Here is a 23,045-nt window from a genome sequence, read left to right on the forward strand (position 1 = left end):
TTTACTATTGATGCTGCCTATGCATAGAGTGTTAAAAATAATAAAAATAAAAAAATCGTGATATTCTCACCTTCCGGCATCCCGCGCAGCTTTCCCGCTCCTCGCGATGCTCCGGTCCCAGTAAAGCTTTGCGGTATGACCCCAGAAGACGTACGGTCTCGCGAAACCGCTACATCATCACAGGTCATTTTCGCAATGCATTACTGGGAACGGAGTGTCGCGAGGAGCGGGAAAGCTGCGTGGGACGCCGGAAAGTGAGAATATCCTGATTTTTTATTTTAATTCTTTTTTTTTTTTTTAACAATTATATGGTACCCAGGGCTTGGAGGAGAGTCTCATCTCCTCCACCCTGGGTACCAACCGCACATCATCTGCTTAGTTCCCGCATGGTGGGAATAGCCCCATGCAGGGAGTAAGCGGATCAATGCATTCTTATGTGTGCGAAATCCCCGCAATTCCGTACAAAGAATGAACATGCTACGTTTTTTCCAGAATGCAATTCCGCCGTGGAAAAAAACGCAGCATGTGCGCAAAAAATGCAGAATGCATTCTAAAAATAGGATGCTTAATGTGAGCGTTTTTTTCGCATTTTTATAGCGAAAAAAATGCGAAAAAACATGAACATGTGCACATAGCCTAATAAATAGAGGGTTCAGACTGATAATTAGTCCCTCTGAGGAATATAATTATGAATATCTTTTGATCATCTATCATATATAGTATGAGAGCTTGATATATGGTCCATTCTTTTCCTTGGGCAATGTGCAACTATTGGGCAACTATATAATACCGATTGGGGTATGACACAATGATAGCCAAGGATGGTTATACTGGGGGGGGGGGGGGGGTATTTACTTTTTGACACCCATATTGTGAAATCTGATTATGGGGCAGCAAGATCTGTATGCGGATGTTCTATATTATTCCCGCTATTAACCCTCTTCAGAGGGAATTTTTCTTGGACAAAGTGCAATATATGTGATATTGATTAAGACAACATAATGATTGCCTATGCTGGGATATTAGTACTTATTTGACATCGATACTATGAAATATGATTATGGTGCAATAAGGAAAAATACCTGTATGATCTATTAAAGCTATTGTCCCTGGCATAAAAAAAGAGGGAATGTATATCATGATGAATATCTGCCTATTTTTCTAATCTCAATTTTGATATTGGTGTTCTGCAATTTTCTCCCCCTCTTTAATATATTACACGTACCATATGGTATATCAGAGGTTGGGTACTTATTCTACTGCATATGGTACTATTATGATTTTCTCTTGCACCCTTTCTGTATAGGATTGTTAAGGGAAAGGGAAGAGTCTACGTTGAGAGAGGGCGCGCCTGTGCGCAGGTTTAGGGTGCCAACCTCCGCTGGTAGGAATTGTCAATATAGTAACCTATTAGGGTGAATCCTTCCTTCCTTTTTTCCGTATTGAATAGCAGACCCATGTCATTTTATGGGGTGTTGACCAAAAATTTGTATAGGATTCTTTATTGAGGTTTTTATTATAATCTATTAAAGGTTATGTTTTATTATATGCAGGGCCGGCTCCAGGTTTTTGAGGGCCCCGGGCGAAAGAGTCTCAGTGGGCCCCCCCCCCTTTAACACATACCCGATTTATGATGCACAGATACGGCAGAGAAATGAATAGTACAATGCCAGATTTCACTTCTTACATGAGTGACAGCTATTGTAAATTCTGCAGTGTATATATACAGGACAGGAGGAGTGGTACTGTGCAGTGTATATATACAGGAGGAAAGGTGCTGTGCAGTGTATATATACAGGAGAGGTGCTGTGCAATGTATACATACAGGAGGAAAGGTGCTGTGCAGTGTATATATACAGGAGAGGTGCTGTGCAGTGTCGTGAGCAGGGCGTTGTTGTATCAGAAAATCTTTTCTGTTTTGAGTTTTTCTATGAAACAAAGACTTTTCTACATAAACAACGTTGTTTGGTTTTGCGGCCCTAACAGATCTGTGCTACAAAGTAACATCGCTCGGGCATTAATGAGGGACCTGATGCTGAATCCTTTCCACAAACCCTAATGACCCAATTAGTGCCCCGTCATTAGAAGCTCATTAAACGCCTCCCTGTCCCGAGCAATCATGTACAGTATGGGGGGATCCTGCAGCCCACCCCCTGACTGCTCCATACCATACACTGCCCTCTGTCACGCTCACTATTATCCTGTGCATTTCTCCTTCATCGTTACCCCATGTTACACTTGTCACCCCCCACTACAGAGTAGCAGGGCAGCCAATGTCACCCCCTCCCGGACCCTAATGGCAGCAGGAAATGTCTGCTCCTCTATTGGGTTGGAACCTGATTTAATCAAGGAATAATGTGGATTTGTTGCCGGTGGCTGCAGGGGAAGGGTTAAGTGATGCCATGTCCTTGGTGGGAGCAGTGGCAGCTGCTGGACCTGGACAGACACAACCAATGTTGCTGTGACTGCACAGTGTGATGTGGAGGAGAGAAGCTGAGACTCCGGAGCAGAAATCACCCACATGCCAGCACTGGGCAGAGTCCCTCCAGTCACCAGCCTGGGGCCATGGGGCCCCAACTACAGCCCACATGGCAGCAGCTCCCCTTCCTCCTGGCATCTGGTTAACCCCATTTATGCGGGTTGGATTGTTATCTTTAAGGTTTAGCAATAACCTTCATACAGATGGGAAGGGGTTAAGCTTCTTCCTACCCCACTGGTGCAGGTTTGGTGCAGCATGCATGTATTCTGGGGTTCTGGGAGAGCTGGGTGGCTGCAGGCTGCACCCCACCAGCTGCTCCTCCAGACATCACCCACATTTTTAGGCAGCAGAGACAGACAGCAGCAGACTGAGCCACAGGACCAACTGCAATTATTGCTGGATACCTTTGCACTCTGGTAGGACTGAGCTCCTCCGGAATCTTCCTGATAAGTACGATGCTGAAGTTGGTTTCTTATTCGTTCAGTTTCTTATTCGGGCTGAAGTTGGTTTCTTATTCAGCAGTTTCTTATTCGGCTATTTTTTATTTTCTGTTTTTTTCAGGTTTTGGTATAAAAATAAACCATTCTGAGTATATAATAATATGTGGTCATGTGTCCTTTTGTGAATACACTTAAAAACAGATACAAAATTTAGAAGGCTGGCACAAAAATGGGCATCAAAGTGGGCACTGAGGTATGGTATTGAAGGGGTTAAATGCCTTTGTGCCACTGATTTAACACCTGATTTACATATTTACTGATGCCCTACATGAAATGCATGTCACTCCAGCCTGGCACAAATGGGTTCTGGGCATCAAAACTGGCATCAAAGTGGGCAGAGAACCAATTTTCACACATGCGAATAAGTAACAGCTATTTTTAAGGGGTTAAATAGCTTTGTGCCACTGATCTAACACCTGATTTACATAACTACTGATGCCCCACATGAAATCCATGTCACTCCAGCCTGGCACAAATGGGTTCTGGGCAACAGAACTGGCATCAAAGTACTCAAATCACCCATTTTCACAGATTTGAATAAGTAACAGCTATTTTTAAGGGGTTAAATAGCTTTGTGCCACTGATCTAACACCTGATTTACATACCTACTGATGCCCCACATGAAATACATGTCACTCCAGCCTGGCACAAATGGGTTCTGGGCATCAGAACTGGCATCAAAATGGTCAAATTGCCCATTTTCACAGATTTGAATAAGTAACAGCTATTTTTGAGGGGTTAAATGCCTTTGTGCCACGGATCTAACACCTGATTTACATACCTACTGATGCCCCACATGAAATCCATGTCACTCCAGCCTGGCACAAATGGGTTCTGGGCATCAGAACTGGCATCAAAGTGGGCAAATTGCACATTTTCACAGATTTGAATAAGTAACAGCTATTTTTAAGGGGTTAAATGCCTTTGTGCCACTAATCTAACACCTGATTTACATACCTACTGATGCCCCACATGAAATCCATGTCACTCCAGCCTGGCACAAATGGGTTCTGGGCATCAAAACTGGCATCAAAGTGGGCAGAGAACCAATTTTCACACATGCGAATAAGTAACAGCTATTTTTAAGGGGTTAAATGCCTTTGTGCCACTAATCTAACACCTGATTTACATACCTACTGATGCCCCACATGAAATCCATGTCACTCCAGCCTGGCACAAATGGGTTCTGGGCATCAGAACTGGCATCAAAATGGTCAAATTGCCCATTTTCACAGATTTGAATAAGTAACAGCTATTTTTGAGGGGTTAAATGCCTTTGTGCCACGGATCTAACACCTGATTTACATACCTACTGATGCCCCACATGAAATCCATGTCACTCCAGCCTGGCACAAATGGGTTCTGGGCATCAGAACTGGCATCAAAGTGGGCAAATTGCACATTTTCACAGATTTGAATAAGTAACAGCTATTTTTAAGGGGTTAAATGCCTTTGTGCCACTAATCTAACACCTGATTTACATACCTACTGATGCCCCACATGAAATCCATGTCACTCCAGCCTGGCACAAATGGGTTCTGGGCATCAAAACTGGCATCAAAGTGGGCAGAGAACCAATTTTCACACATGCGAATAAGTAACAGCTATTTTTAAGGGGTTAAATGCCTTTGTGCCACTAATCTAACACCTGATTTACATACCTACTGATGCCCCACATGAAATCCATGTCACTCCAGCCTGGCACAAATGGGTTCTGGGCATCAGAACTGGCATCAAAGGGGGCAAATTGCACATTTTCACAGATTTGAATAAGTAACAGCTATTTTGAGGGGGTTAGATGCCTTTGTGCCACTGATATAACACCTGATTTACATACCTACTGATGCCCCACATGAAATACATGTCACTCCAGCCTGGCACAAATGGGTTCTGGGCATCAGAACTGGCATCAAAATGGTCAAATCGCCCATTTTCACAGATTTGAATAAGTAACAGCTATTTTTGAGGGGTTAAATGCCTCTGTGCCACTAATCTAACACCTGATTTACATACCTACTGATGCCCCACATGAAATCCATGTCACTCCAGCCTGGCACAAATGGGTTCTGTGCATCAGAACTGCCATCAAAGTGGGCAAATTGCACATTTTCACAGATTTGAATAAGTAACAGCTATTTTTAAGGGGTTAAATGCCTTTGTGCCACTGATATAACACCTGATTTACATACCTACTGATGCCCCACATGAAATCCATGTCACTCCAGCCTGGCACAAATGGGTTCTGGGCAACAGAACTGGCATCAAAGTGGGCAAATTGCACATTTTCACAGATTTGAATAAGTAACAGCTATTTTTAAGGGGTTAAATGCCTTTGTGCCACTAATCTAACACCTGATTTACATACCTACTGATGCCCCACATGAAATCCATGTCACTCCAGCCTGGCACAAATGGGTTCTGGGCATCAAAACTGGCATCAAAGTACTCAAATCACCAATTTTCATAGATTTGAATAAGTAACAGCTATTTTTGAGGGGTTAAATGCCTTTGTGCCACTGATATAACACCTGATTTACATATTTACTGATGCCCCACATGAAATCCATGTCACTGCAGCCTGGCACAAATGGGTTCTGGGCATCAGAACTGGCATCAAAGGGGGCAAATCGCCCATTTTCACAGATTTGAATAAGTAACAGCTATTTTTAAGGGGTTAAATAGCTTTGTGCCACTGATCTAACACCTGATTTACATAACTACTGATGCCCCACATGAAATCCATGTCACTCCAGCCTGGCACAAATTGGTTCTGGGCATCTAAACTGGCATCAAAGTACTCAAATCACCCATTTTCACAGATTTGAATAAGTAACAGCTATTTTTAAGGGGTTAAATGCCTTTGTGCCACTAATCTAACACCTGATTTACATACCTATTTGCACATTTTCACAGATTTGAATAAGTAACAGCTATTGTAGGTATGTAAATCAGGTGTTAAATCAGTGGCACAAAGGCATTTAACCCCTTAAAAATAGCTGTTACTTATTCAAATCTGTGAAAATGGGTGATTTGCCCACTTTGATGCCAGTTCTGATGCCCAGAACCCATTTGTGCCAGGCTGGAGTGACATGGATTTCATGTGGGGCATCAGTAGTTATGTAAATCAGGTGTTAGATTAGTGGCACAAAGGCATTTAACCCCTTAAAAATAGCTGTTACTTATTCGCATGTGTGAAAATTGGTTCTCTGCCCACTTTGATGCCAGTTTTGATGCCCAGAACCCATTTGTGCCAGGCTGGAGTGACATGGATTTCATGTGGGGCATCAGTAGGTATGTAAATCAGGTGTTATATCAGTGGCACAAAGGCATTTAACCCCTTAAAAATAGCTGTTACTTATTCAAATCTGTGAAAATGTGCAATTTGCCCACTTTGATGCCAGTTCTGTTGCCCAGAACCCATTTGTGCCAGGCTGGAGTGACATGGATTTCATGTGGGGCATCAGTAGGTATGTAAATCAGGTGTTATATCAGTGGCACTAAGGCATTTAACCCCTTAAAAATAGCTGTTACTTATTCAAATCTGTGAAAATGGGCGATTTGCCCACTTTGATGCCAGTTCTGATGCCCAGAACCCATTTGTGCCAGGCTGGAGTGACATGGATTTCATGTGGGGCATCAGTAGGTATGTAAATTAGGTGTTATATCAGTGGCACAAAGGCATTTAACCCCTTAAAAATAGCTGTTACTTATTCAAATCTGTGAAAATGGGTGATTTGCCCACTTTGGTGCCAGTTCTGATGCCCAGAACCCATTTGTGCCAGGCTGGAGTGACATGGATTTCATGTGGGGCATCAGTAGGTATGTAAATAAGGTGTTAGATTAGTGGCACAAAGGCATTTAACCCCTTAAAAATAGCTGTTACTTATTCGCATGTGTGAAAATTGGTTCTCTGCCCACTTTGATGCCAGTTTTGATGCCCAGAACTCATTTGTGCCAGGCTGGAGTGACATGCATTTCATGTGGGGCATCAGTAAATATGTAAATCAGGTGTTAAATCAGTGGCACAAAGGCATTTAACCCCTTCAATACCATACCTCAGTGCCCACTTTGATGCCCATTTTTGTGCCAGCCTTCTAAATTTTGTATGTTTTTAAGTGTATTCACAAAAGGACACATGACCGCATATTATTATATACTGAGAATGGTTTATTTTTATACCAAAACCTGAAAAAAACAGAAAATAAAAAATAGCCGAATAAGAAACTGCTGAATAAGAAACCAACTTCAGCATCGCCTGATAAGTTCAGCTCAGCAGCACAGCAGCCAGCCAGGGGCCTTGCCCACAAACAGTCACACTGGTAGCCTTCTCTTAACCCCTATGTGTGCCTGCCTGGCTGCACTGACTGAGTGAGAAGATGCTTGTGTCAGAGCTGGCACATAGGGGTTAAGAGAACGCAGCCAGCAGTGACTTTGTGGGCGGAGTGAGCGTTATCTCCTGCTCTGCTCTCCCAGCTGCTAGTGGGCCCCCCTTTCTTCCCAAGGCCCCGGCATTTGCCCGCTGTGCCGGGTGCTGACGCCGGCCCTGATTATATGATTTGAGCACTATTCGGTGAGAGCTCTTTTAGAGTATTCCTTATGAATATGATCATTATATATAATCAGTTCTGGTATGTTAATATATTTCATCCTCAGGTATGTCCACTGGCTTCAATACCATCAACCATCTTTCCTGACCCCACTAACCCTGTATTTGTCTGCTATTACTGTTGGCTTTATCCAGGGCCGGACTGGGACTAAAATTCAGCCCTGGCATTTGAAGTCACACAGGCCCACTTGTCACATGGTGACTGTATAATATCTTTGTACACCTGTAGGTTACAAGAAGTGAGGGGAGTGTAACATGACTATATAACATATAATTACAGCTGTATCCAGCATTACAGCTCAGCCCCCATAGAATGTAATGCAGCCAGTCCCCATAGAATGTAATGCAGCCAGTCCCCATAGAATGCAATACAGCACAGCCCCATAGAATGTAATGCAGCCCAGCCCCATAGAATGTAATGCAGCCAGCCCCCATAGAATGTAATGCAGCACAGGCCCCATAGAATGTAATGCAGCACAGCCCCCATAGAATGTAATGCAGCACAGCCCCATAGAATGTAATGCAGCCAGCCCCCATAGAATGTAATGCAGCACAGCCCCATAGAATGTAATACAGCACAGCCCCCATAGAATGTAATGCAGCATAGCCCCATAGAATGTAATGCAGCACAGCCCCATAGAATGTAATGCAGCCAGCGCCCATAGAATGTAATGCAGCACAGACCCCATAGAATGTAATGCAGCCAGTCCCCATAGAATGTAATGCAGCACAGCCACCATACAATATAATGCAGCGCTGCCCAGCCCCATAGAATATAATGCAGCCATGCCATGTAATAATAAAACAAAAAAAAAACACTGACTCTACTCACCTTTCCTCTTGCCCGGCGCTGCTCCTGGCACAAACGGCCAGCTGCAGTCTGCCCGCCCGGTCACACAGCAGGTGCGCGATATGACGTCATCGCGCACCCACAGTGTAAGCGGCAGACAGAGCGGGAATGATGGGAGAGGGAGCGACAGCAGACGCTCTCTCCCCATCATTGCATTCAACTGTACCGGCGTCTATGACACCGGTATAGTTGAATGCGGGGCCTGGAGTGTGCCGACAGTGGGGTGAGTGTGCTGACAGCGGCACACTCGAGCGGCCCACTACTGCCATCGGCCCTTCTGGCATTTGCCAGAACTGCCCGATGGCCAGTCCGGCCCTGGCTTTATCTGTCCATTTGGATCTGACTTTCCTTTGGCATTTTCACTTCTTATTAAAGGGAACCTGTCACCCCCCCAGGCGTTTGTAACTAAAAGAGCCACCTTGTGCAGCACTAATGCTGCATTTGGACAAGGTGGCTCTTTTAGTTTTGCTCCTTGCACACGCTGAAGTTAACATTTATAAAATGTGCCCCCTCATACCGTGAAATCGCCTGGGAGGCGGGACTTTCCTTCCTAATCAGATGCAGCACAGCCGTCATTCATACCCCCTTGGTGCCGACCCCTCAGCGTTGTTTGAATCTGTCCCAGAGCCTGCGCTCTTATGTTATCCCTTGGGAATGCGCAGTTAGTGCTGCCCGTCTTCTGACATCATTTGATGTCAGGCTGGCTGCGCCTGTGCGGTCGCACTGCCCGAGATCCTGCCCCGCAGTGTCTTCTGATTTAATTATGGGCATGCGCAATGCATATCTTCGCCTTTCACTCATCTCCATCCGCCTTCTTCAGACTGTGCGGCGTCAGTTGATCCCTAATCGCATGCCACGGCTGACGCCGCACAGTCTGAAGAAGGCGGAGGGAGATGAGTGAGAGGCGAAGATATGCACTGCGCATGCCCATGAATCCTAGCCCCGCAGTATGAATAAATCAGAAGACACTGCGGGGCGGGATCTCTGGCAGCGCGGCCGCACAGGCGCAGTCAGCCTGACATCAAATGATTTCAGAAGACGGGCAGCGCTAACTGCGCATGCCCAAAGGATAACATAACAGCGCAGGCTCTGGGACAGATTCAAACAATGCTGAGGAGGCGGCGCCCAGCGCCAAGGGGGTATAAATGACGGCTGTGCTGCGTCTGATTAGGAAGGAAAGTCCCGCCTCCCTGGCAATTTCACGGTATGAGGGGGCACATTTTATAAGTGTTTATTTCAGCCTATGCAAGGAGCATAACTAAAAGAGCCACCTTGTCAAAATGCAGCATTAGTGCTGCACAAGGTGGCTCTTTTAGTTACAAACGCCTGGGGGGTGACGGGCTCCCTTTAAACCCCTCCTGTGTCTGTGACCAGTCTCCATGCTGCCACTCCCTCCTGATCACACCTGGCTTATTTCTTGTTCACTTAGCTGGTTATAAATAAGGATTCATAGGTCTGTCGGACCATGGTCTGTCTCTACAAGGATGGCTCTTAAAGGATAAAGCTGAAATATGCCAGAAAAATAACCCCCTGCTATAGATGTTTCACTCTCAATTTCAATGTGACAATTGATCCGCTTCATCCTCAGGTATGTCCACTGGCTGCAATACCATCACCCATCTTACCTGACCCCAAACACCCTGTATCTGTCTGCTATTACTGTTGGCTTTATCTGTCCATTTGGATCTGACTATTTCCTTTGGCATTTTCCCTTCTAATTATTGGTTATTAAAATGTGGCCCCCCCCAAAAAAAAAAATGAAGTAGAGTCACCCTATAATTAATAACCAGCAAAGGCTAGTCAGACAGCTGTGGGCTGATATTAATAGCCTGGGACGTAGCCAGGGATATTTGCCCCTCTCAAACTAAAAACATCAGCTCTCAGCCACCCCAGAAATGGCGCATCCATAAGATGCACCAGATCTGGTACTTAGCCTCACTCTTCCCACTTGCTCTGTTGCTGTGGCAAGTGGGGTGGTATCAAGCCCAGGGGTTAATAATGGAGAGAGAGGTATAAGATGCTCCCATTACTAACCCTATAGTGACATTGTATAAATTTTTTTTTACCAAAACCACATATACTCACTGCAATGCCCAATCCACTGAAGCCAATGTCTCCTATTACAAAATTAAAATAATAAACAACCATATTTCTTACCTGTCCGCTGAGAAGAAAATAATCCACTTGTCCCGCGACGCGTCTAGCTCTGCCACATCTAGATGGCAGGCTGCATTGTTGCATAAATTGTTTATCAGATTATATATCTATATATATTATTATTTTTTCATGATATTCTATAATAAACATTGACTTATGAGGTTGGCTGCTAGTTCATTGTTTTGATTGGTGGGGGATTGTTGTTGGGGGGTTTATGTGTGAGATATGTGTCCTCTTGGTGTACATGTATATATGTGGTATTGTGCATGTGTGTGTGTATGGGTAAGTCAGGTGCATATGTAGTTTTATGTGGTATGGGGGACGTATGTGTGTTGGTTATATGTGGTTATATGGAGTGGGTTATGTGGTGAATTGTTTGATGGGTGGGCATGCGTGGGCACTATATGGGTGTTATTTGTCTTAGGAGTATGTAGGTATGTATGTTGAATGGTAGGGTGCACTAGGTCGGATGTAGATATATCATCATTGCATGATGGGTTGAATTCTTAGTAGGGTATTTACCATGGTATTAATGCATTAATACATTGCTTCAATATTATATTTTATATGGGTCCTCTTATTATTTTGACCTTGTTTGCATTATTCTATTTATATATTGTTTTTCGTTCCCCTCTCTTTCTCCTTTTTCCTGCCTACTTTCCCCTGGTCTGTATTTGGTCTTGTTTGGGATTGTGTATACACAGTGCGCACCAGCCCCCGACCTGTGGTTGTCTGGGATTATTTCCCGGACATGCGCAGAACGGGGGTCTTCTACATTATGGTTGATACCGTTGTGTTCCTAAAGAATAGCCCGACTGCGGATGTGTGCTGGCTTCAGGTTGTTCTCCCTGCCTTATGTAGCCCCTGGTGTTATGGCATCTATTCGCGCGGTCGTATGTTCCACGTGTGACCGCTTATTAGTCCTGAAGGGGCGTATGCGCCCTTGGTAGAGGTGGTACAATTGTGTGCCCGGGGTCCTTATGTGACTATGATGATTGACGTGCGTGACCGCACTGTCTCCAATGGATATAAGTGTTTTCGTGGGGGCGCATGCGCCATTGGAGGATGGGGTGCGACTCCTTATTGTATGCCGTGGGGTCCGGTGTGCGCACGCGCACTAGCTACCTGACTATGTGCGCAGGTGCCATGCAGGCTTGCTCTCATGACACTCTGATGATGCGTCACTTCCGGGTGAGGGGCGTTGTGTTTACCACGCTCCTATGGTAGGATTCCGGACACACCGGTAAGAGCTAAAAGCAATTACTTTGGACATATAAGCACTAGTTTCTTTGGCTACTGCATACTTCCCCTGACGAAGCCTCATTGAGGAGGCGATACGCGTGGGGTTAGGGTCCACTGGTTCCCCCTGGATACTCCAGCTTATCGGACATAGGTTGGTACAGGTTTGGGTTGGGGATTTTTTGCCCCCACTACTTAGGCTCACTTTCCTCTATATGGGCAGGTTATTGATTCCTATTCGGTACACTTTCTTGTGGGTTCTGTGGGATATATGTTCTCTTTATAATAGGTTTGCCCTCAGACTCCCCATGAGCCATTAGGTAGGTGTTTACCAGTACACATGTCTACATAGGATGTATATCCCCTATGGACATATTGATAGGCTGTACAACTATTGTTATGCATGTATATATGTATTCATGTCCAAGGGGTTCACAGTGTTATTGTCTATGCCAATAAAGTGTTTTTGTATATTTATGTACTGGGTGGTGTGCAATCTTTGTAGCAGCGTCTTTTTTTCTCTTTTGGCACATTATTCTGCTGCTGCTTGCACCCCCCTTTTTTATATATAGAGGTTATAGCTGTGCGCCAGTTCTTTTGGTATATATAAAAAAAAAAATTGGACCAGCAAGCTGAATTTCAATAAAAAAAATTCTTTATTTGATTCTTTTATAAAAAAAAGTAGTCCAGACAGATAGTAAAATCATGTGGCATTCTTATGCGTTTCTGGCCGTAGGCCCTAGGTTGTAGAATATCATCTGTCTAGACCAGGGCCGGACTGGGACTAAAATTCAGCCCTGACATTTGAAGTTACACAGGCCCACTTGTCGCATGGTGAATATATATTTGTGCGCTGCCAATCGCAGTATGCTGCCATTGTTCTCTCGTGCCGATTCAGCATGAGAAAATAATCGCTGAACTGCTCTGCCCAATAGAATAACACTGGGCCAAGTGCTATACGATAAAATATCACATAGCACTACGCCCCAAACAAACTGCACTTTATTCACACTCCGCAGATCCAGTGTCTACAGTTCTGATGTCACGTCAGTGCTGCAGCCAATCAGGGAGCTCAGCAGCTAATCCTCTGTAGCACTACTGACGTGATGTCAGAGATGCAGACAATAATAGACGCCAGCGCAGCAGAAGTTTGTATTCTTTTACAATACACTGCAGAGGGGTAAGTCTTCAATTGTATATATGCATGTGTAATACAATATATATATATATATATATATATATATATATATATATATATGTATAAACAGTATATATATATATATATATATATATATATATATAAATCTACTATATAATTGTCTAAGGGTCACTTCCGTCTTTCTGTCCTTCTGTCTGTCTGTCACGGATATTCATTGGTAGCGGCCTCTGTCAGTAATGGAAATCCAAGTCGCTGACTGGTGGCGGCAAAACAGCCACGACCAATCAGCGACGGGCACAGTCTGGAAGAAAATGGCCGCTCCTTCCTCCCCGCAGTCAGTGCCCGCTCCGTACTCCCCTTCGGTCAGCGCTCACACAGGGTTAATGGCAGCGTTGACCTCGGTGTAACGCACTCGGTTAACGCTGCTATTAACCCTGTGTGACCAACTTTTTACTATTCATGCGGCAGCATGAATAGTAAAAAGATCTAATGTTAAAAATAATTAAAAAAATAAAAAATCGTTATATACTCACCGTCAGTCGGCTCCTCGGATCCACAACAGGTCTTTCCCGCTCGCGATGCTCCAGTAACCGGTTCATGCTGCGATCTCGCGAGACCGCTACGTCATCATCTCGCGAGACCGCAATGCACTCTTCAGACCGGAGAACGCGAGGACCATCGATAACCGGCCGCTTTGATCTGGAGGCTCCAGAAGGTGAGTATGTAACTATTTTTTATTTTAATTCTTTTTTTTTTTTTTACAGGGATATGGTGCATACTACGTGACTGGCCAATATACTACGTGACTGGGCAGTATACTACGTGTCTGTGCTGTATACTACGTGACTGGGCAATATACTACATGACTGGGCAATATACCACTATACTACGTGGCTGGGCAATATACTACGTGGCTGGGCAATATACTATGTGACTGGGCAATATACTACGTGACTGGGCAGTATACTACGTGTCTGTGCTGTATACTACATGGCTCTGTGCTGTATACTACGTCACTGGGCAATATACTACGTGACTGGGCAATATACTACGTGGCTGGGCAATATACTATGTGGCTGGGCAATATACTACGTGGTTGCTCTGTGCTGTATACTACGTCACTGGGCAATGTACTATGTGGCTGGGCAATATACCACGTGGTTGGACAATATACTATGTGGTTGGGCAATATACTACGTGGCTGGGCAATATACTACGTGGCTGGGCAATATACTACGTGGTTAGGCAATATACTACGTGGACATGCATATTCTAGAGCAGGGGTCCCCAACTCCAGTCCTCAAGGCCCACCAACAGGTCATGTTTTCAGGATTTCCTTAGTATTGCCCAGGTGATAATTGCATCACCTGTGCAAAACAAAGGAAAACCTGAAAACATGATCTGTTGGTGGGCCTTGAGGACTGGAGTTGGGGAACACTGTTCTAGAGTACCTGATGTGTTAGAATTGGGCCACCATCTAGTGTGTATATATATGTATATATATATATATATATATATATATTTGTTTTTTAAGCTGAATGTGAAGTATAGATGACAAGTTAACTTAATTCTGGCTTTTCATACGATTACAAAGATATCAAATTTACATATATTTTTCTTTACATTTTTCATTTCTACAAAAAAGAAATGAAAAAAAAATTAATTGTCCACTAACTGTAATTTTTCTGTTTAGAGTTGCTATTGTTATACAGTTGGGTTAAAGGGTTTCTCCAGCTCTGTTTATTTCCACATTGGGAACTGATTGGTGCTGATATCCTGTGTGAAACCATACCCACAAGACACGGCCATGATAGCTGCCATTCATGCATCTGTCCTGTCAGCTATCTGTAGAATGTCTTCAATGCTGCTCACCTCCCAATGCAGAAGTAAGCAGCGCTGAACAAACACTTTAGGGTATGTTCCCATGGTCAGTAAACGCTGCGGGTTGGACGCTGCGTATACCTGCAGCGTCCAGATGTTACAGCGTAGTGGATGGGATTTTAAGAAATCCCATGTCCACTATGTGTGCACCGGCGCCCGCACCTCCCCTGCGGAGATGGACATGTGACGCGTCTCTCCAGACCGCAGCATGTCAATTTCTCTTGCCAAGACGTGGTGATTCCACACAGTTCAGTGAACACATGTGGATTCACCTGCGTTCAGAAGCCTGCAGCGTTTTGGACACAGCGGACATGCACTGCATCCAAAGCACTGCATAATACTGAATGTTTACACATACCCTTAAAGTGAACCTGACCGTTGATATCTGCTGTGTGGCCCATGGGCAGCATGTGTCCTGCACTGGCTGTACGATTTAAGTCAGTTATGTTTGTCTCTGAAACGCTGCGACATCACAGAAAAAAACATGTCTGGCTTCACCCCTCCGGCTGCCAATGACAGGTGTGTTTCTGTACTCGCACGCAGGAAGAAACTTGTTGCTCAGTGGGAGCGGATGGGGAGAAGCCACCAGGGACCCACCTGTCTGACTAGTCACCCGTGTGGCCTTGGTCCTTGGTAGCTTTTAAAGTATGTTTTTCCCTGTAACGCAGCAGCATTTCAGAGTCAAACATACCTTTCTGGACTCATACAGCCAATGTCTGACACATGCGGCCTGTGGAACCAGCAGCATGCATCAGCCATCAGATTCCCTTTAAGATTCCATAGGTGCTATCGCATTGGGAGTGCGGTGAAATTAACATCTGTGTATGCTTAGTGGTGCTGACAGGAGCAGCGGACATGTCTCACACCGTTTGCGCTTTCCAACATATCTGTTTTATATCATCCCTCTGCATTTTTGTGCAGGCGCAGTTCGTGGCCTTGCGGCCATGAACTGCACCTGTGCAAGTGACACACACGTCACCGCTATTCCCCAGCATGCGTAGTAACGACACAGTGGGAATAGCGGAGATGTATATGTCACTTGCACACGCAGCAGCACAGCACTGAAACAGTCTCTTCAGCACAGCATCCTCTTGTGGGATCTCGCTGGGCCCTTGTCTGCCATATTTTGCCCTGCTAGTATTTTGGTTTTGTCTCCTGCTTGGAAGCAGAGGAGTCATAGACAGAAATTCAGCTAAAGGAGGGACTGTTTCGTTCCGGGACCTGTGACATCAGAGGCGCTTGGTTCTGCTGGCGGAGCGCGGGACATTCTGGAGTGATTCTGAGGCCGGGACTTTGCAGTGTGGCTGAGCAGGGAGGTGGCGGTAAGATTGCCGAGTCGGGGCAGCAGAGGCGATGCTTGTCCCCCTCCCCCCGCTAGACCGAGTTGGCTTCACTAGGATGCTGACGAGAAGAGTCGCAGGCTCCTTATCTGAGCTGATGGCGGAGGAGAAGGCTGTGAGGTGAGTGGGGACTGCAGTGTAGGGTGTTGGGCCCAGGCCAGAGTGACACTGCCGCGCTGCCTTATGAGATTTGGGGACAGCGGCCGGAAGTCCTAAGTGGCGATTATTATATTGGATGTTTGACTATTATCCTTATCCCTTTGAGGAGAACTATAACTACCAGCATGTACAGAAGCTCCTATGGCATGCTGGGAGTTATAGTTCCCCACAGGAGTGGTGATTTTCTTTTGAGTTTGGGTACGTTTCTACGGTCAGTAAACGCTGTGGATTGGATGCTGTGTACAGCCGCAGTGTCCAATCCGCAGCGTCCAGATGTTACACCATATTGGAGGGGATTTTATGAAATCCCATCTCCACTATGTGTACAAAGACGCCTCCGGCCTCCCTATGTAAACGGACATGCGGGGCTTCTTTCCAGACCACAGCATGTCTATCTTGCGGAGACGCTCAGTCCCTGCAAGATAAATAGCACAGTCCAATGTATAGGATGCGGTGATTCCGCACGGTTCTACGAACACATGCGGAATCACCGCACGTACAGAAGCCGGTAGCACTTAGGACGGAGCTGCGTCTAATACCGACCGTGGAAACTTAGCCTTAGTGGTGTGGGAGCAGAGTGGACACAGCTTTTTTTCTTCTTAATTCTATTAATGCTTGCCATTCAACAGCTTCTTTTCTCCTAGGTAAAACTCCGGGGCTTCCTGTGCTTCTGCTCAGGACACTCGTTTATCAGCAGCTCCTAAATCTTTTCTGTCCCTGCCACCGCGCTGGACAGGAGGAAGTGGGCGTCTGATGTCCTGATAAACAGCAGTAAAAGTGCAAGTGGCAGAGTCAGGGCAGCACAGAAGAGCAGAGCGCGCACCCCCTGCCGGTCTCAGTTACCTCATTGCAGCTGGTGATCAGGACATCAGAGGGCAGCAGTAAACTTCATCTGTGTGGCGGCAGTGATTTTAATAGAGCAGCTCGATCACTTCTAACTGCAGGAGCTGACAGCATGAAGGGGGGCAAAAGATCGAGCGGCCCACTACAGGGACCGGCCGTTCTGGCATTTGCCAGAACTGCCCGATGGCCAGTCCGGCCCTGGTCTGGACTACTTTTTTTTTAAACGAATGAAATAAAGAATTTTTTAATTTAAATTCAGTTTGCTGATCCAATTGTTTTTTTTTTCTAACTTATCCGATGGTCAAACGGAATCAGGATCCTAACTGCAGTATCAGAGGCTATCTACTACATAATACACAGTGAGGCATCATTTCTTTTCTTTTTTTGCATTGTTGCATGATTTGACTATACAGCTTGCTAACCAGCAGAGATACTGAGCTGTGTGTACTTACTCAACACCTCAAGGTGCACTCGTTTCTCCTCACTGACTCAAATGCAAATGAGCTTTATTGGCAGGACTAAGTACATGTTAGCATTGCCAAAGCATATGGTAAAAATATGGGGGTGGGGGAGGGAGGCATATAGAGGTCCAGGATATATCAGACTCCTTTTAGAGGATAGGGGATGTTTCCAGGGTGGGGTATAGGAGTCCATGACATATCAGGCTCTATAGTCGGGGGATAGGGATATGTCCAGTGTTGGGGTACGGGAGTCCATGACATATCAGGCTCCTCTTAGTCTGTGGCAGGCACTGACATATTCCACTGCTACGGCCACTGCACTTTCCTCTTCCCCCACTATTATCAGCAGTTTCTCTTCCTCCTCCATGGAGGTGAAGTCTGGGAGGAGATCAGACAGTCTCTTGAAGTGAGTGTCCCTCACTGCGGAGTATTTGGGGCACCTCAGCAGGAAGTGGGCCTCATCCTCCACGGCTTCCTGGGGGCACTGCTGGCAGAGTCTGCTCTATCGGGGCTTGTAGTTCTGTCGGTGCCGCCAGGATTCAATGAGTAGGCTGTGGGCACACAGTCTGTAGCGGCCCAGGATCTGTCGATCTTTGGGGTTTTCTATAGAGAAAAAATGATAGCTAGCACTCAATCAGTACAGTTCACGGTGCCAGTGAACGGGATGTTTAATCCCATATGTCATAAAGTCAGAAGAAATCACTGCACTCGTCTGGTTTTCAAATGCATAAATTGAAAAGTTTATTTAAATTGGTGAAGAAGAGATACTAGGCGAATTGATGTTTCGGCCAACCCGTGGCCTTGTTCACAAAACCGCTGTAACAAGCAAAGAAACAAAACAATATTTACAAACAGGTAAATATATACATATATACAATTATACAAAGGGGGCAAAGAATCCATATCAAGATCGATAAGCTGCCATTGGACATATTATGTAGAGACCAAGACTAAAAAAAAGTGTCATACAGTGCTGGAATGTACAAGAAAAGAGAAAAATATATTGAATTTGCAAAAAACGGTACTGGAGGAAGAACATACCCTGTTAGAACTCTGTTGCATATAAAGAAGGATCCTTTACTTTATGTAGAGTCATATAAAATGGTATGGCGATATACCTAAAAAGAACAATATAACATGAAATAGCAGCTAGGGTCCCATGTCACCAGGTAGCGGGCCAACTCGGACCTCATAGGATTTCTCCAGAGGTGCAGAACGGGCATCCCCTTAATAGTATCTACATAATGTAGTGTTGACTAAGCACCCTGCATAGTGCCCAGTTAAATGTATCCCACGTGCAGATCAAGATACTGACCTAGCTGGAACGCTAGACAACGTGTGCCTGGGTCTTTCAACATGACAATGATCCAAAGCACACCGCCAGGGCAACGAAGGAGAAGCATTTCAAGGTCCTGGAGTGGCCTAGCCAGTCTCCAGATCTCAACCCTATAGAAAACCTTTGGAGGGAGTTGAAAGTCCGTGTTGCCAAGCGAAAAGCCAAAAACATCACTGCTCTAGAGGAGATCTGCATGGAGGAATGGGCCAACATACCAACAACAGTGTGTGGCAACCTTGTGAAGACTTACAGAAAATGTTTGACCTCTGTCATTGCCAACAAAGGATATATTACAAAGTATTGAGATGAAATTTTGTTTCTGACCAAATACTTATTTTCCACCATAATATGCAAATAAAATGTTAAAAAACAGACAATGTGATTTTCTGGATTTTTTTTTCTCAGTTTGTCTCCCATAGTTGAGGTCTACCTATGATGTAAATTACAGACGCCTCTCATCTTTTTAAGTGGTGGAACTTGCTCTATTGCTGACTGACTAAATACTTTTTTGCCCCACTGTATATATGTATATATTTACCTGTTTGGGGTTTTATAGTTTCTCTAGATATGGGGCCAGATTGTACTCCCTCTGTCACTGCGAGCATGAGAAAGTTCACGCTCGCGGTGCCATCAGAAAGGTCATGGAAGTTCACAGCCAATGAACTTAGTTCATCTCACTCACATCAGTGCCATGTGAAAAGTTCTAACAGCACTCGCACAGCTGTCCACTTTCCCTCTGCTTGTTAACATTTCGGGGGATCCTAAGTCATTCATTTAATTTCAGATAATTTATTCAATAATAAATTACATATACAGTAAGCTACACAAGCACTGCAATAATTATATATGTCACCAACATCATCATTATATATTTCCTATGTGTATACTGTATATGTATTCTATCTATCCTAATTTGTCATGTCACTCTTTGATTTTACTGTACATAGCAAATCAAATGCCGGCTTTTCAAAGAACATGGGTGTGTATAAATCAGACAGAACTCGCATAACTTTCATTGGCGATTCTCGTCTGAGATATGAGGACAAACGCAGCATGCTGCAATTTTTATCATCCAGATCGGAGGGAAAAAAAAAAAAAAAAAATCACAGATCAGCAGGGACTCAGTTTAATTTTTGCACTTTTGTTTTTTTCTGCTTTTCTTCAAAGAGCCATACATTTACTGTTCTGTAGACAAAGCATTATGAAAGCTTGTTTTTTGCAAGAAGAGCTGCGGTTTTCAATGACACCATTCATTTCACCGTACTATAAAAAATGGTTGTAAAATTCCAAGAGGAGGGAAATGACAATTCAGACATGGTTTTTGGGGTTGGAATTTTAATCATTCATTTTGAGCTAAAAATTACTTAATTTGATTCTCCAAGTTCGTATGATTACGATGAAACCCAACTTAGTGGTTGTTCTGTCTCCGCCATCAAATATTGTTACCCCGATTATCTGTTTGCATAATTGCAGGTTTCTCAGTATGGATATATTCATACCTTTATTTGTTTGTGATGCTTTGGCTCCCTCTAGCGGTCAGAGTTATGTTGGCAGTTCCATTTTCTGTTTTTGGTATTTTCCATTTCTCATTCTCCTCCCCCTTTGCAATGGATTAGGGTAGCTCAGCCTCCATTTCCCTTTCACTTCCTTCAGTCTGCTTTCAAGGAAAAACGCTTGTACTTCATCCCCCTTGCGATTGCATTGCCGGTATGTCTTTGCTTGCTGTAGATATTTCTGCTCTATATTAGCCTAGTTCAGTTACTAGCTTTCTAAATGTTATGCATAATGTACATCATGTGTAGTATGTATTTGTTCTATGCCATGCACTGATTCTATGTATATCATTGTTCACAGTTTCACCGCATCAATATACCACTATGTTTAATAAAGCACAGACTCAACCACAGTCTCCTTATTGGACCCCGGTATAGCGGTTTAGCTGACTGTATAGCTACGTGGGCCTGTCTCATTTAGTGAGGACAGAACAGTGGTTAAAAAAATCTAAACTATAAAAACATATAAATTTACTTGTGTTGTTGGTTTGAGAGAGCTGTAATTTATTTCTCTGTATAAAATCACATCTGGGTAAAGGCTTGATTTATGCACACTGAGTTCACATTTTCATTTATACCATTTTGGGATACATTACATTTTGATCACTTTTTATTGTTTTTTTTTAACCCCTTGAGCTCCCTAGCCTGTTTTCCCCTTCATAACCAGGCCTAAATCTACAATTCTGACCAGTGCCACTTTATGTGGCAATAACTCTGGAACACTTCAACAGAGTCCACTGATTCAGAGACGTTTTTTCATGACAAATTGTACATCACGATAGTGGCAAAATGTGTTTAATATTACTTTCGTTTATTTGTTGTAACCCTTTTTTACCAAGGGATGTCCATCACCCAGGTAATTTGCATATAAATTGTTTCTTTAAATTATAATTTTTACTGAACATACAATACATTTTCTAAAAATACATAAAAAATCCATTAAGAAGAAGCGGAGCATAACATGCGTCAGGGCTGAGGAAATTAATCGTGTACAGCGGCAGCTCATTTTGTGGCAGGTAATCAAAAAACTTGTTTTGAAATTTTGAGGACAGTGTGTTAAAGTATTACGAAAATCACTGCACGCACTTTTAATAATCAGCACCTTCACACAGAACGCACTAGACTTTCCATCTTCTTATGCCTGCCAGTTACTTGTAATATACTCTATCCAGGTTAGACGGAGAGGAGTTAGACGGAGAGGAGTTATAATGCAATGCGTGCAGACAATTTGCAGCATAAAATGTTTACATATCACCCCATGTATCCTGTGCATTCTGCAATATATTTATCATTCTGAGCTGCTCTTGAATTTCTGGCACAACCATGGTTTCTGTTCCCTCATTTAATTCCAGCACCTTTCTTTATGTAGTTATGTCTTTTTAGAAAATTGATGTTCAATAAGAATTATATTGTTAAAGCAACAATGTACATGCTTCTTGTCACTACCCAGATGATACACATCCCTTGGTAAAAAAGGTTTTCAAGATTTGATTGAGAAGTGTCACATAATATATTACTTAAAGGACAAATTTTGCTAATTGCCATTATTTGTGAAAAAATGGAAATCTGGTTAAACCATTGAAAATTTTGAAATTTTCAAACATTTAATTTTTATGCCCTTAAACCAGAGTTGTGTCACACAAAATAGTTCATAAATAACATTTGCCACATCAGCTTTACATCAGCACAATTTTGGAAATATTTTTTTGTATAACAAAGTTATAGAGGTTAAAAGTAGACCAGTGATTTCTCATTTTTCCAACAAAATTTACAAAACCATTTGTTTTGTTTTTTTAAGGAACCACATCACATTTGAAGTAACCATGAGGGTCCTATATCGCAGGAAATACCCAAAAGTGACACCATTCTAAAAACTGCACCGCACAAGGTATTCAAAACCACATTCATGAAGTTTATTAACCCTTCAGGTGCTTCATAGGAATTAAAGGAATGTGGAAGGAACAAAATAAACATTTAACTTTTTCACAAAAATTTTACTTTAAACCCCAATTTTTTTTCTTTTTATTTCTGCAAGGTAAGAGGAAAAATTGTAAGCCCAAATTTGTTGTGCAATTTCTCCTGAGAATTCAGATACCCCGTAACTGGGGAGAAAACTACTGTTTGGGAGCACGACAGGACAGGAAGGAGCACCATTTGACTTTTTAGAATGTAAAATTTGTTGTAATCATTAGTGGATGCAATGTCGCATTTGGAGAGCTTCTGACCTACTTGAACCGTAAGAACTGCCCAGAAGTGGCACCATATTAGAAACTGGACTCCTAAGGGACCTTATATAGATGTGTCGTGCACACCTTTAACCAGGGACGCCATCAGGGCATTACTACCCTTACTACTGTATGGGGCCCGGTGATGAGGAACAAAAAGGGGGGCCCGAACAGGCTGGCAGCTCGGGCCACCCTCTCTTTGTTTCTCCTGAGCCTCATCGGGCCCCTGGACATTTTGTTCAAGGCTTCCGAACCCC

This window comes from Ranitomeya imitator, chromosome 9 (genome assembly GCF_032444005.1).
Source record: "Ranitomeya imitator isolate aRanImi1 chromosome 9, aRanImi1.pri, whole genome shotgun sequence".
Taxonomy (NCBI): Eukaryota; Metazoa; Chordata; class Amphibia; order Anura; family Dendrobatidae; genus Ranitomeya; species Ranitomeya imitator.